Source organism: Haemorhous mexicanus, chromosome Z (genome assembly GCF_027477595.1).
Source record: "Haemorhous mexicanus isolate bHaeMex1 chromosome Z, bHaeMex1.pri, whole genome shotgun sequence".
NCBI classification, from domain to species: domain Eukaryota; kingdom Metazoa; phylum Chordata; class Aves; order Passeriformes; family Fringillidae; genus Haemorhous; species Haemorhous mexicanus.
The window spans coordinates 33,781,163-33,794,776 of record NC_082381.1 but is presented as its reverse complement, the minus strand read 5'-3'; positions in this window follow the sequence as shown (position 1 = coordinate 33,794,776).

Sequence of the window (13,614 nt, the reverse complement as noted above, 5' to 3'; positions counted from 1 at the left end):
AATCAAACTGAGTTAGCTCAGACTAATTTCATGGACAGAGATGCATAATCTATTTTCAGAACACCTACGTAGAACCTTCACCTTCTTCATGCGCCCAGCAGTATCTCACTGGATAGGTTTCTATCTTAATATTTGGCAAGCATATCTTTAAAATCAACACGCATATCAGTTCCTGATGCCACTTGCTAAAATGCATTTAGTCAAATTATTTGGGAAAATAAGACCTTCAGATAGAAATACTCAGTCATAGTAGCCCTGACAGATAATATGGAAGTGATTTCACATCACTAAAACTCCTCAGAAAGAGACTAGTTTCAATTCCTTCAGGGACTAAAATTGCTCATGCAGCTATTGCTTTTAAGTTGCAATTTATGTGGAATTAGTAAACTATTCATAGCTAAAAAATAGAAGAATGATAAAAAAGAAGATACTAATTATAATGATTTGTTAGCCTTTCCTTTTCCAAATGTGTGAGGTGACTTGGAAATAACCCTTAGTCTTTTTAAATTACCTCACAGCCACAGCTTTGTTCAAGTTTGACAGTTAATATTTTTCTGCATTACCACAATTACGCCAAGCACTCATCACTGCGAGTTTGTGGGTCATTGCTGGTCTCTCACATTTCTAAAAACCAGTCAGATTCCTATTTCCTGTCAGGGCAAATTTTAGAATCTGAACGAAATGACAAATCAACTAATTGGCAAAAAAAAAAATAATTTAAAGGCATTCACTGGCCTCATGTATCTGGTTTTTTTACTAAGCATAAAATATTCATTTGTTCAGTATAATTGTTAAGGTGAAATGGGTACAATAACTGTCTTGGATGCAATTATTTATCACAGTTTTACAAAACAACATCAACATTCTAAATTCATCAAAAAACCCCAGATTTATTTTCTTTACTTGGCATTGATTTTTCAAATATTTGCGAGTAGAGAGAAGTTACCTAAGACTGACATTGAAAATGTTCATTTAGTGTATACTGCAGTAGCAACAAGTGGAATGCTAAGAATGGAAGGCCTTGTAAAAACACTTTTGTGGTTTTGGGTTTTTTAACAAATTTCCTCCATTTATTGAGAGAAAAGTAAAAAAATCTTTGCTGAGAATTAAATTGGAAATGGAGGCCTATCACTACTGCACATGTTCCTTTAACTGAAGTAAGACAAAAATATCATTCCTTCATGAAAAAACTCAGGTCAGGTTTTTCTTTGCTGAGAAACCCCACAGGCAGGCACTGAGTAGGATGCTTCAAAGTTCTTTAACTATTATTCCTAAGTTCTCATTTATTTCTTGTCATTTTACGTGTTGATGTGGTTCCATACTTTAGAACTAAATAACAGAAAGAAAATTTTGCAAGTTATTTTGATAATAACCAATATATTGCATGTTTTGGTTCCAGGAATGGAAAAAGTCATAATCAACAGGATAAAAAGTACACTCTAATTTACATAGTAGTGAAAAAATGTGAGTATATAGGGGGCAAAGGCGGAGGAATATTTATACAATTTCATTACATATCTTGAAGTTGTTTGGCTCATTTGATTGAGATGGATTACTTCAATTACAACACATCTGTTTGAAACATTCCTACTGCAAGGGGAGCCTGGTGGCACTGTCACAGATTGTGTTACAAATTCTTCTTGTAGAAAAAGTGAGCAGTCTTCAGTTTACACAAAAATATCAGATCGTTGTGGTTTTTTTTAGAATTCACATTTCTTGGGAAAAGCCTGGTAGTTTTCTGTGCATTTTAGTCCCCTGGCTGAGCCTATATCCCCAGCACAAATGTTCTGTTGGAACACATCAGTCAGTTTTGTGATCGCCTCTGCTAAAGCAAAAGCACACACACTACAAGAGCTAATTCCAGTACAATAGCATCCTGTCTCAGCAGTACTAATTTTTTCAGCAAGAGCACAACCTGCCATGCCCCAGCTTCTGCTATCATTTACGGAAACATGATCATAAAAATGAAAAAGTGCATAACATATGTTAAAGTATTCATATGTAATTTCTATTCAAATATACTTTTTTCCCTGTTAAATGTGAGCATTGATCTGAGACTCTGTTCAGACACAGCAGCAGAGTCATTTTTATTATTTTGCTGGGAGAAAAAATAGCTATTGTTTCCTACCCACAGGAAAAAAAAATCTCAAATAAATCAGATCTGGTATGAATATATCTCCCACAGATACCTCCACAGTTAATTCTTTAGTGACAAGATTGCTACTATGACTTACATGTCCAACATTAAAGAGTGACAAAAAGGTGGTAAGTGGGAAAGTAACATCATTTGTGCTGATAAAGTAGGACCACAAGGACAGATGTAATATACAGAAAGACAGGATAGATGAGGACATAAAGTAGCAAATACTAATGCTGAAACTCTTTGGAGGCTTTTTTTCTTATCGCTCTACTCACACACCTCTTCAAACACCCCCTAAACTCCACATCTGTAATATGACAAAAAGAAATCCAAGGTATTCTTCAAAAACACTCATCATTTCCTTTAAAAACATTTGCTTTTTAGGTGAGTGCATTTGGTTTACACAGCAAAGTTTTTGCAAGGAGGCAGACTTCTCTGGAAACTTTCCCCGTGTCCAGCAGAACCAATGCCTGCAGGCTCCTAGACAGACGGACTGCTGGCCAAGGCTAAACTCACAGCAATGGCAGCAGCACCTCAGCCATTTTAGTTATAATGTAGTTATGAAGGGCAGGAAGATCTGCACAATGGCAATTGCAGCCAAAGAAAGAAGTGACAAGATGTGAGAGCAGCAGCCCTGCAAACACCAAGGTCAGAGTGGAAGGAGAGGCAGGAGGTGCTCCAGTTGATGTGAAGATCATCCAGGGGCAGCCGTGAGCCTTCAGCCCTTGGGAGGTCCACAAGGGAGCAGGTCAGGGCCTGAAGGAGACTACTCATGACAAGCCTGCATTGGAGCAGGCTAGAGGCAGGACCTGTGGACCAATGGAAAAGGGAGCCCACATGGGAGCAGGTTTGTTGGCATGACATGTGACCCCATGGGAGACCCACTCTGGAGCAGTGTGTTCCTGAAGGATTGCACCACATAGGAGGGAAGCCTGTGGGAAGGATCCAGGTTAGAGAAGTTCATGCAGGTCATTTGTGGGAAGCGCGCTACACTGGAATAGGGGAAGAGTACAAGGAGTGCTTCACCTGAGGAGGAAGGAGCAGGAGAGACAACATGGTTCTACTCAACAGCCCCTATTCCCTGTCCTACTGCACTGCTGAGCAGGGCAGGAAGGTAGAGAAAATCAGAGTAAAATTAGGTGCAGGAAGAAGGGAGGGATGGGGAGATGGTGTTTTTAAGTTTTGTTTTGATTTCACATTATCCTACTCTGATTTGGCTGACAGTAAATTAAATTTTTTTCCCCCAAGTTGAGTCATCTTTGCCCATCACGGTAAATGTTGAGTGATTTCTCTCTGTCCTCCTCTTGACCCATGAGAGTTTATTTATGGGTGAGAGGTAGAGCAGCTTTTGTAGGCACCTGGAATTCAGCCAGAGTCAACCCTCCACAGTGAGTTTTCAGATGCACAAGAAGAAATTATTAACACTATTTTTGAAGGAGTAAAAATCTTTAAAATTTCAATACTGTAGTGCAGCAATACTGCAATAAGAGAGGAGAATAGCATTTGCTTCCTGTTTAGAAAAGAATCAAGCCTAGCCGTTGAATGTAATTTTTTAAAATTGCAATATAAGAAATACACACTATGAGAAGAGGGTCAGATCAGAGAAGACTTTAGCAAACAAGTCATGTATAAGTCTGTGGGACAGGATTTCATGGGATGCACTTATGAGTGGACAAGGAACTGCCAGATGCTACTGGAAGGCCACTTAAAATTATCTTTAGTTAATCCTAGCAATTGGGAGAAGTATCTGAATACTGGGAAAAAGCTGATGTCAGTCCTATCTTCAAAAAGGGCAGGAAGAAGGGCCCAGGGAACTACAGTTCAGTTAGCTTCACCTTGTTTCCTGTGAAGTCAGTGGGGCAGCTAACCCTGGAAACCATTTCTAGGCACTAGAAGGACAAGAAAATCATCAGTAGTCAGCATGGCTTCACCAAGGGGAAATTTAACAAACTTGATGAGTTTCTACAGCAAAACGACTGGATTGATGGATAAAGGGAGAGCAGTGGATATTGTCCCCACAGACTTTAGTGCCCCCCATAAGATCTTTGCAGATAAGCTGTTGAAGTATGGGATGGATGACTAATTGATGGAACACTGGCTGAAGGGTGGTGATCAGTGGTGTGAGGTCTAGTTGCAATCTAGTGATTCAAAGTGTACAGGAAGCATCAAATCTGAGTGTAATACTCTTTACCATTGTCATTATGGCCTGGATGATTAGGAAGAGTGTCCCCTCAGCAAACCTGAGAGGAATGCTTGATATGTTGGGGTTCATACTGACAACCAGTGTTCACTCAACAGGATGGATAACTGGGAGGACAGGATGGAATTCAACAAGGAGAAGTGCAAAGTCCGGCTCCTGGAGAGAAACTATCCCACATATCAGTGTATTTGGAGGCTACCCAACTAGAAAGCAGTCCTACAGGAAAGGACCTGAAGGACGCAAGTTGAACATGGACCAGCCCTATGCCTTTACTGCAAAGAATAGGAATTGTACCCTGGGCAGCATTAGAGAGTGTTGCCAGAGATTTGAGGGAGCTGAGACTGCCCTTCGATTCAATTCTTCTAAGGCATGGATGGAGTGTTGCTCCCAGTGCTGGGCTTCCCACTACCAGACAGCCATGGACATGCTGGAAACAAAGATGTTGGACAAAAAAATCTCTTTTTGAAGGAAGACTAAGGTAACAGAGTCTGTTCTGGCTGAGTAAGAGGAGGGTCAGAGGGAAGTCATCAATATATGTACAAATACCTGCAGGAACAGCTCAAGGACAGAGCCCGAGCTTTTCCAGTGGTGCCCAGTGACAGGACAAGAAGTAACAGGCACACACTGAAACACAGGAAGTTCCCTTGAACATCAAGAAATACTCTTTCACTGTGAGGTTCACCAAGCACTGGTAAAGATTTCTCAGCAAGATGGTGGAGCCTCCTATCTTGAAGATATTCAAAAGCCATCTGGACATGGTCCAGAAAAATGCTGTGAGGAAAACATTTTGGTGGATCCACTAAAGCTTGGGGTTTGGACAGATGCTCCCTTCCCCAGGTCCCTTTTAACCTTGATCATCATGTGATTCTGTGATATCTTTTAGCTCACAAAGGAGGTAAATTTTTATTTACACTGAGTCAAAATATAACGCTGTATCAAGTCAACTTTCAAAATCACCTTGTAGGTCAGCAATTATAGATTTGGGATTTGATTATTTCCCTTGAAAGCTTGTTCTCAACTTTACCTAAACAAGTAAATCCTTTCTTAAAATATGTACCACTTGGACTCTATCCCTGATATTCATCTTTAACCCAGAGTGACAGCTAAGGAGAGGTCTCCTCATGCTGTTTTCCAGCCAGCAAAAACCAGTGTGGCAGGTCTGGCCCTCTGGTGCCAGAGGTGCAAGTCAGACTGATGCTGCCGCTGTAGCTTGTCCCGAGGAAAAGTTCTGCTCCCCAGAAAGTCCTGCTCCCCCTCACAAAGCCAGCCTTACCAGCACGGGGAGCAGTAGCCCTGAAGGGCACTCATACCAGCCTATGGTTGACCTCTTACCCACAGAACATTTTTTATTAAAACATGATACAAACCTATTCCTTGCAAGGCTCTTTACCCTAATAATGATCTGAAACTTGGTCCATGCCATTCAGTGTGTACAAAACTACACAATTGCTAAGACCCTGATTTTTACCTTCCCTCAGAGCATCTGGAAAAACCCTTGCACTGAATTTGTTTATATTGTGCTGCTTTTATTTGGTAAGGCCACATATCTTTTGAGCCAGGGAACTCCTTATGTTATATCCATAAATGTCAGTGACCCACAAGCAACACACAAAAAGGCTTGATTTTTTTAATTAGCAAAACTAAGAGAGATGTAGTAGCAGCACTTTTTTTCTGAGTCTATCTTTTATTTTTTCTTCCTCTTGGGTAGCATGTGAAGAGTGGTAATGTTTTTCACAAGCTAATCTCTATCTCAGAGCACAGTTCTGATTAATAGGTTAATAAATGTACAATTTGTTTTTAAGCTTAGTTACCTTTTTTGCTTTTCAAACACTATTCTGTATTAATCTTAGCACTCATGTCAACAAGAAAGAGAGCTTTCCCTGCTGTCCCTTGGCATTTAAGGCTGCCTTCAATGCAGATAAGGTTTGTTTGGGAACCTATGGGGTTTGCTAAAGACAATCACTGGAGATAGAACCTTAATTTAACCTCAAGCCTGTAGTATTTCCCCTGGGACACGGATGACTGATAACACAGCAGAGGGCAAGGGAAGCACAAAATTATTGAGAAGTGGAAGCGGCAAATCTTGAGTGTTGAATTTCTTCCTCTAAATCATTGTTTGTGAGGATAGTCATGCATGTCTGACTCAGTCAGGAGACTCTATGAAGCATCTTGAAAGAGCAATCTTAAAACGTAGTGACAGTGGATGTTTTTGAAAGTCATTTCCAAGGCATACAAAATTCAGTTGTCATATACCCATATTAAAAGAAAACGCCATTACATGATCAAGCTGCACTTCCTTAGAGTATCCTATGTACAAGGTAGGTCAGCAGTTGTTAATTTAATTGAAATAAGTCCTTTGCAGAGAGCTTGATAGCATTTCCCACAGGAACATTAGAAAATGGTGTTAATGAGCATTATTATTGCCTGCTTCTGTAAGAAAATAGATCATTATTAACCAAGGCTCTATGTGACGTTTTCATGTGTTATAGTCCTAAGTGGGCAACATGAAAAATTAGAGAGCATTTTGTTTTAAATAAAAAGGCTTTTGGTGCTCTAAACTTAAAATTAAGCTCTTCTATTAGGGTTAAAGGTTAAATAACCCTTTTCTTTCCTAATGATAAATTTAATTGTCTAAAGCCAAATTGAATATCAGCTGATTTATGTTTTCCTTTCTATAGGGATAAAAAATCCTTAGTAGGCATGGCTAGAAAATGTTGTCCCAGCTTCAGAGTCCTTGCTTTCAGAATGGAAGAATATGTCCATTTAAAACAAAACATGTGAATACCCTTTATCAGACAAAAATGTGTAAAGAAAAACACTCTATTTACTGCAAAAAAAAAAAGCTTAAAAGCCTGGCATTTATTGCAATGTAAAGTGAAGGTTTTCTTTTAATCATATCTTCTGAGTCGCAAAACAAAAGCAATTTTTCTTCCTCCAGTCAACATAAAGAATCCAAATCCTTGAACAGACCTCCCCTACAAAAAACAAAACAAAACAAAAAGGAAAAGAAAACAAACTAAAACAATTATTTGCAGTTAAAGAAGCATTTGCATTTCACTGTTAGAAGTAATTTCCTTTTATTTCCTGACAATAAAAAAGCAAAATACCAAACAAATACCCAGAGCTGATGCTTTAAAATATTTGCATATTTTTAAGGAAAACAGTAATAGCATTGTGGTAAGACTTTAAGCTAGACAGAAGAGCAGGACAAAATGTAAACCCTTCAGATGACATTCTGCACTTCATATTGAGCAATGGCTAATGAAATCCTAAGAGGGTTTGTTACATAAACCAGTGGACTGAAGAAACCTTTAACATGTAGGAAACTGGAGTTAATTAAAGTGTTATGGGTATCCTATCCATCATCCCACCAGACCGCTCTATTCTAAACCTATTTACATTTTGCAACTGAAAAAGTGTACTTGGCATGGTTGATAAACCATGTTTACTGTCCTTATTGATTTGACATTTGTGCATAACCTTTATGCTTTAATTATCTAGCAGCATTTCCTGTCTCTTTCTTTGCTACAGAAAGTATTTGATTTCCAAGCAATTAGACATATCTGAAAATTAGCAGACAGTAAAATGTTGCCTTCAACAAATTAATCAGTTTGGGAAAGCACTGGCTCATCACTGCATTGAATTTGCTGAAAAGGTTGCTTTATTGAATCTCATTTCAGCCTGCTTTAGGACCTTAATCAAAATGCATTTCAACTCTGCTCATACTTCACTCAGAAGATAAACTGCTTCTAAGGAGCTTCCTTTCTCATGATGATTTGGAAACCTGAATGCAGCATAAGATTTTAAATTTAAGGTTTACAGCTGTAAACTTAAGGTTAACATTTGTAAACATCAGCAGAGGAAATGAGATCAAATATTTTCTAATATACATAGAGTCAAGGAAAAGAAGAAAGACGGTTTCTGCAATATAAATTTGCCTTCTATTCTGAACCTTTAATAGGAAGATAATTTTTTTATTTCCTGTTTGAGGCAGTTTCTGAGATTTGCTTTTAATATATTTTTGTGCTAAATCAGTTTATAATATTTTTAAACTTTTATCCATGAATATTCTAGCACTTACGTCTGCCAAAAGTCTTCACATTGCAACATTAAAAATTATTGCAGTCAGCTTATGAAAAACATGTCAGTTTCTTTGGTTTTGGAGTTATTTTTCAGAGAGAAAAGACAGCAATGCAAATTCAGCAATTAAACTTTTTGTATGTTTCTTATTTAGGAAAGAGTACGTTGCAATTCTGACTTATCAATGAACTTAGATGGGTGACCCGAGATCGAACTCTGGAGCTGACATTTGTGAAAGGCAGTATTTTATCTTTTCCTGTGTTAACAGCTCACCACATTGTGAAAGGGACTTAAGGCACCTGAGAGAACATTTTCCCACTGTAGGTGCTGTGTGAAAGTGCTGTACCATTACAATCCCTCATAACAACCACCAAAATATGCTGAAGGCATGAGTTGAATTTTACTCTAAGACTGCAGAGCAAACCCTGTGAATTCCTGGTCACCAATGATAACTTTCAACCAACCTGAATATCTGTCAAAATTTAAATAGCTTCTCCCCTTCTCAAGATTATCAAATGTCATTACAAAGAAGGGTGTAATTCATGCCTCAGAAGGGGCAGGAACAGGATGACAGATAGTTGGCTCAAAGCTTTTCCTGGGCTTCAGATCTTACACTGTACCTCTAAACAGTGCAGAACAGATCTTCCAGTGAGAAGAGCTACAGGGTTACACCATGCATACTCTGTGTGGCTCACAGGTATCTCCAAAATACAAAACCATGATTTAGACACTGTAACAGTAGTGTATTTTAGCTGGTGTCACTGCAGGTGTATTTACAGAGCAATTTTACTACAAATGAGTTATAAACTAGAGCAGAAGAGGGAATAAATTCTTTCAGGTGGAAGGGAAAGACTGTAATCTGTTTCTTTTCTTCATTTTTTCACACTCTGTAAGCGAGAAACAAAGGGAAGCACACAGTGATTCTATGTGGCAAGTTAAGTAAAATTTGAACAAGAACCTACAGTTAAGATGGAAGAAATTAGTCACTGTTTTTGGACAGCAATCAAGTAACTCTGTCTGGTTCACCTTGTTATTTCCTGCTGCAATTGGACTTAGTCATCAGTTCTCCAAGGAGTTCTTTCTGATAAGAATACATTTATCTCATTCAGTAAGACAATATTCTGCTTTCAAATCTCAATTTTTAGTATTTTTTATCACCTTTTACTCAACTTCAAACAATGCCTTCAATGTCTAAAGGAACTTCATATTGCATCAGATTATCAGATTTTAGTTCATGTCTAGACAAAATTCTCTATGCCCACTAAATAATTTTATAGATTTCAGTGAGACTGTGGCATGAACATGCTTTTACAAAGAATAACACTTGGTAGAAATCAATGGAAAACTCTTTTTTTCCCTGGTAAAAGATAACTTGATAGTTCAGAAATAACTAGTTTTGGCTTCTTACTATAATTTAAGAGTATGTATACATGCACACACACACAAAATCCCTTCACAGACTGTGTTTTTTTTCCCAACATACTATACAATGCTGTGCACTGCAACATAAGTTAAAAATTTTTAAATATATTTTTTTCTCTTAGCTAATTCTTAAATGGAAATATCTGAATACCACTCTCTGTTGAAGTGAAGTGATTCAAGCAGCAGCCTGTCTTGCAGTGGGGCAGCTGCATTGCTTGATGTTGATGACATCTTGTATATGGAAAGTCCTGACTTGGAAACCATTGCTTGTGCTGGCACCTAAGAACAAGCCCATAATGCAGGCTTCAGTTTTCCTCTATATTAATGATTTGAAGATGCCTCCTTTCCATATCCCATTATTTATCTAGAGTTGCCATTCAGAATTGGTTTTAGATGAATTCAGCCTGGTGCCTCTGTGACTACTGCATAGGTACAGTAGTTTTAAATGTTTATGTTGTGCTGGTGGTGATAATTATTATTCCAACTCAGTATAGCTTTGATGCATTTAAATGTCAGTGTTTCTCAGTTTAATTCATCATACATACATTCAGATGCTTGTATACATATATTCAGTATGCAACTCCAAGGACCTAAAAAGACCTAGTCATATTTTAGCAGCCGTGGGAAAGTGAGGACATATTTCCTTTACATTCCTAACTGTAAACATTAATTAGGTGCTTGACACACATTAATGATTAAAAATACTCTTTGTAAAATAATCCATAATAATTTTTTATCACAATCCCAACCCAAAGAACTATGTCATTGTACTATGGTATCTCTAATGGCAAAGTTAAAAATTATGTGATAAAATAAAATCCATTTATTTACTCAGTCTTTTTCCATGGGAAAAAATGTTGGTTTGCTGTGATAGCCAGTATGCTTCTGAATATAAGAATGTCATGCTTTATTATCTCTTTGTATGCATTTGTTAGAAAGCCTCCATGCAGTTGCTCATAAACTCAGTTGCCTTCCTAGGTTTAACCATCACAGCAAAATAAAATGTCTAAAACAAGGACATGAACATTTTCTACAAATTATTAAGAACATTCTGAGGGCTATCACAGAAAGGAAAGAAAAAGAGAAAATGAAAAAAATGAAAGAAAATAATTAAAAAAAAAAAGGCAGCTCCTTTTTGAAAACATGACTGGAATGCATTTAACCTTGGCTTTCGGTACTATTTGCAATTGTTTGCTTAAGCAAACCAGAGAAGAAGGAACTTTGAGTTCCCAGGAGGCCTGACAAATTATTTCCTAGGTCAGACGCGCACAAAAGAAACAACAGCTTCTCTCTCTGTGTTCTGTTACAGCATCTCTCCCTATGTTACCTGTAACACTGCCTCTGTTTGGTCCCCTTGAAGGGTTATGAACGTAGAATGAGTCGAGTGTTGTCCAAAACACGAGACTGAGGCTGCCACTTGTCAGTACACAGCTAACAGTTCAGAGAATCCCTCTATTGATTTTCTTGGTGTGACTCCACCCCAGCTGTTTTCTCAGACTAATGCTGCATCTCCAGAATGTGTAATGGTAATTGACCAGAACAGAGTGTCAGGACTAATTAATGTACTCTCGTTATTGGTGAGAGTGCTGGTTTTCAAATAATGTTCTAGCTGTTATTTATGGCTTTTAATTAAGGTACAATCTTATCTAAATAATCAGTGTGTTGTAAAATAGAAGAGTCAAACTGCATAGCTGCAATAAGCCAAACGTAACATGCGCAACCACATTTTCACAGAGCACTCAGATATTTTGCAAGTCATGAGAAATTTGGGAAATTAGTAGGGTTTTATAGCTTTTACAAAGCATGTGAAAGCATTCTATGCCTTCTAAATGGATTTACTCTAACTGCCTAATTCATTATGCTAAAACCATGAAGCAATTTCCTATTCAAAGCCCAACTCACAGGCTCTCTGTTGTCAAGTATTTGAATTTCAGATTAGAAATGTGTTCATTTGGATAGCATGAAAGGAAAGCTTTGTTGTCAGCTTTGCTTTATGTTCTGCCAGCAGCCAAATCCCTCTTCTTCAGCAGTCACCAGCAAAATACCAGACCTCCACTCTGGTCTCCACTATCTTGAAACAAACACAAATGCTTTTGACCTTTATGGCCTAAACACTGGTTTGAGGTTTGCTGTTCTCCCCTCTCTCTTAAATTTTTTCTGGAGATTATTTATGACAGATGATACCAGCAAATGTTTAGATTGCAGTGAGGTTTTCTCATCCCTACAGAACGGAAGGGGAAGGGGAGGGGGAGCATTTCCACAGTGGGGGAGAAGAGCCAGGACATTTGGTTCTCTTAGAAACTCTGTAGTTTGTTATGGAACAGCGAGCTGAAGTGGCTGCAGCCCTTTTCCCCTCAGCGTGTTTGCAGCTATGATCCACACTGAATTCTAACTATGCCACTGCTTGCTTGTTAGCAGCTCTTTCTTTGCTGGCTTGAAAAATATACAGGCAGCTGTCAAAAGTCAGGGGCTGCATTTCATGCAGAGTGTAACAAAGTTATCTCATACAGCCTGTAGGACAAAACCTCCCGAGCCTCCATATCTTTGGCTGGTAGTGTGGAAATCAAGGAATTCCAGCCACATTTCTCACAGGAAACAGCTTTTCAGAGCTCTTCCATTACTGTAAGCTGTTTCTGACAGGTTTAGGGTCTACACTGTCGAAGGACAAGCCCAGCACATCCTTCTATTAATTAAAAGCAAACATTCACACAGGGAACGTTGTAACCTAAACATGAACTTTAATGGCTGTAACATAGCTGGAAGCAAAAATAATTACTAGCAGCTATAAAAGACATTGAGATATTTGTAATCCCTTTGCTTCTGAATACAATAACCCCTATGTAGTCATAATAAGCTCTTCAGTATAGGAAATAGTAATAGAAGATCTCTCTCCTGATACTGAGGCTGTGCAAATAATTGATTTCTTAGCCGAACAGAGGAAGCTAAAAAAAAGGGGGAGGAGGGGAGGAGGGGGGAGGGGGGAGGGGGAAGACTCAATCCAGCCTTAATTTAAATGTTCTTTCCATTTTTATTTTAAGCTTGTGTTAATGAAGGAGAGCAGAGCCACAAAGCATTTCATCCACTTTAGAAAGTCCTGTGGGACTCTGAGGGAAACAGGGAGAAGAAGGAGGAGTGAGCCAAGGGACTGGTAGTGGCCCCTTCACCTGCCGCCTGATTTGTGGGATGTCCTGGGATGTGCCTGCGCTGCAGTCCCAGCAACAGGTCAGAGGATGAAGCTACCTCCAGCCACATCACACTGTGCTGAAGCACATGGGTCCCCTGGGTACCAAACACACATCTTTTTCTCTCTAACTCTTTATGTAAAGCTCAGCCTGGCAAACCAAGCTATGGACTCCTCAGGTCCCCATCTTCCCCACCAGCAAGATGTCTGGGTCAAAACTTTCCTTCTTTTATAGAGAGCTAATTCAGCAGCCAGAGATGAGGGCTCTAATTACCAGTTTAGAGTCACCTGACTCTTCAGTTTTTATACAAGAGCGGCTCAGACCCCAAAAAAGCCCAAACACGCTGAGCCTGCTGGGGAGTTCATCTCAGTTCAATGAAAGTGGGAGGTCTCTGTTGAAATCCCTGTCCAAAACTGGGCACAAAGCAGGTTTCTGTTTCCACTCCTGGCTCCCGGGAGAGTGAGCATCAGCTATTTCACCCAGCTCTAAAGGACACATTGTTCCGACATGTGTTTCCAAGTGTTAAAAGTGAAGACAAATGTAGTCACGCAGCTACTCTTATTGATAAGGATCCTGGCGCCCTGTTTCAT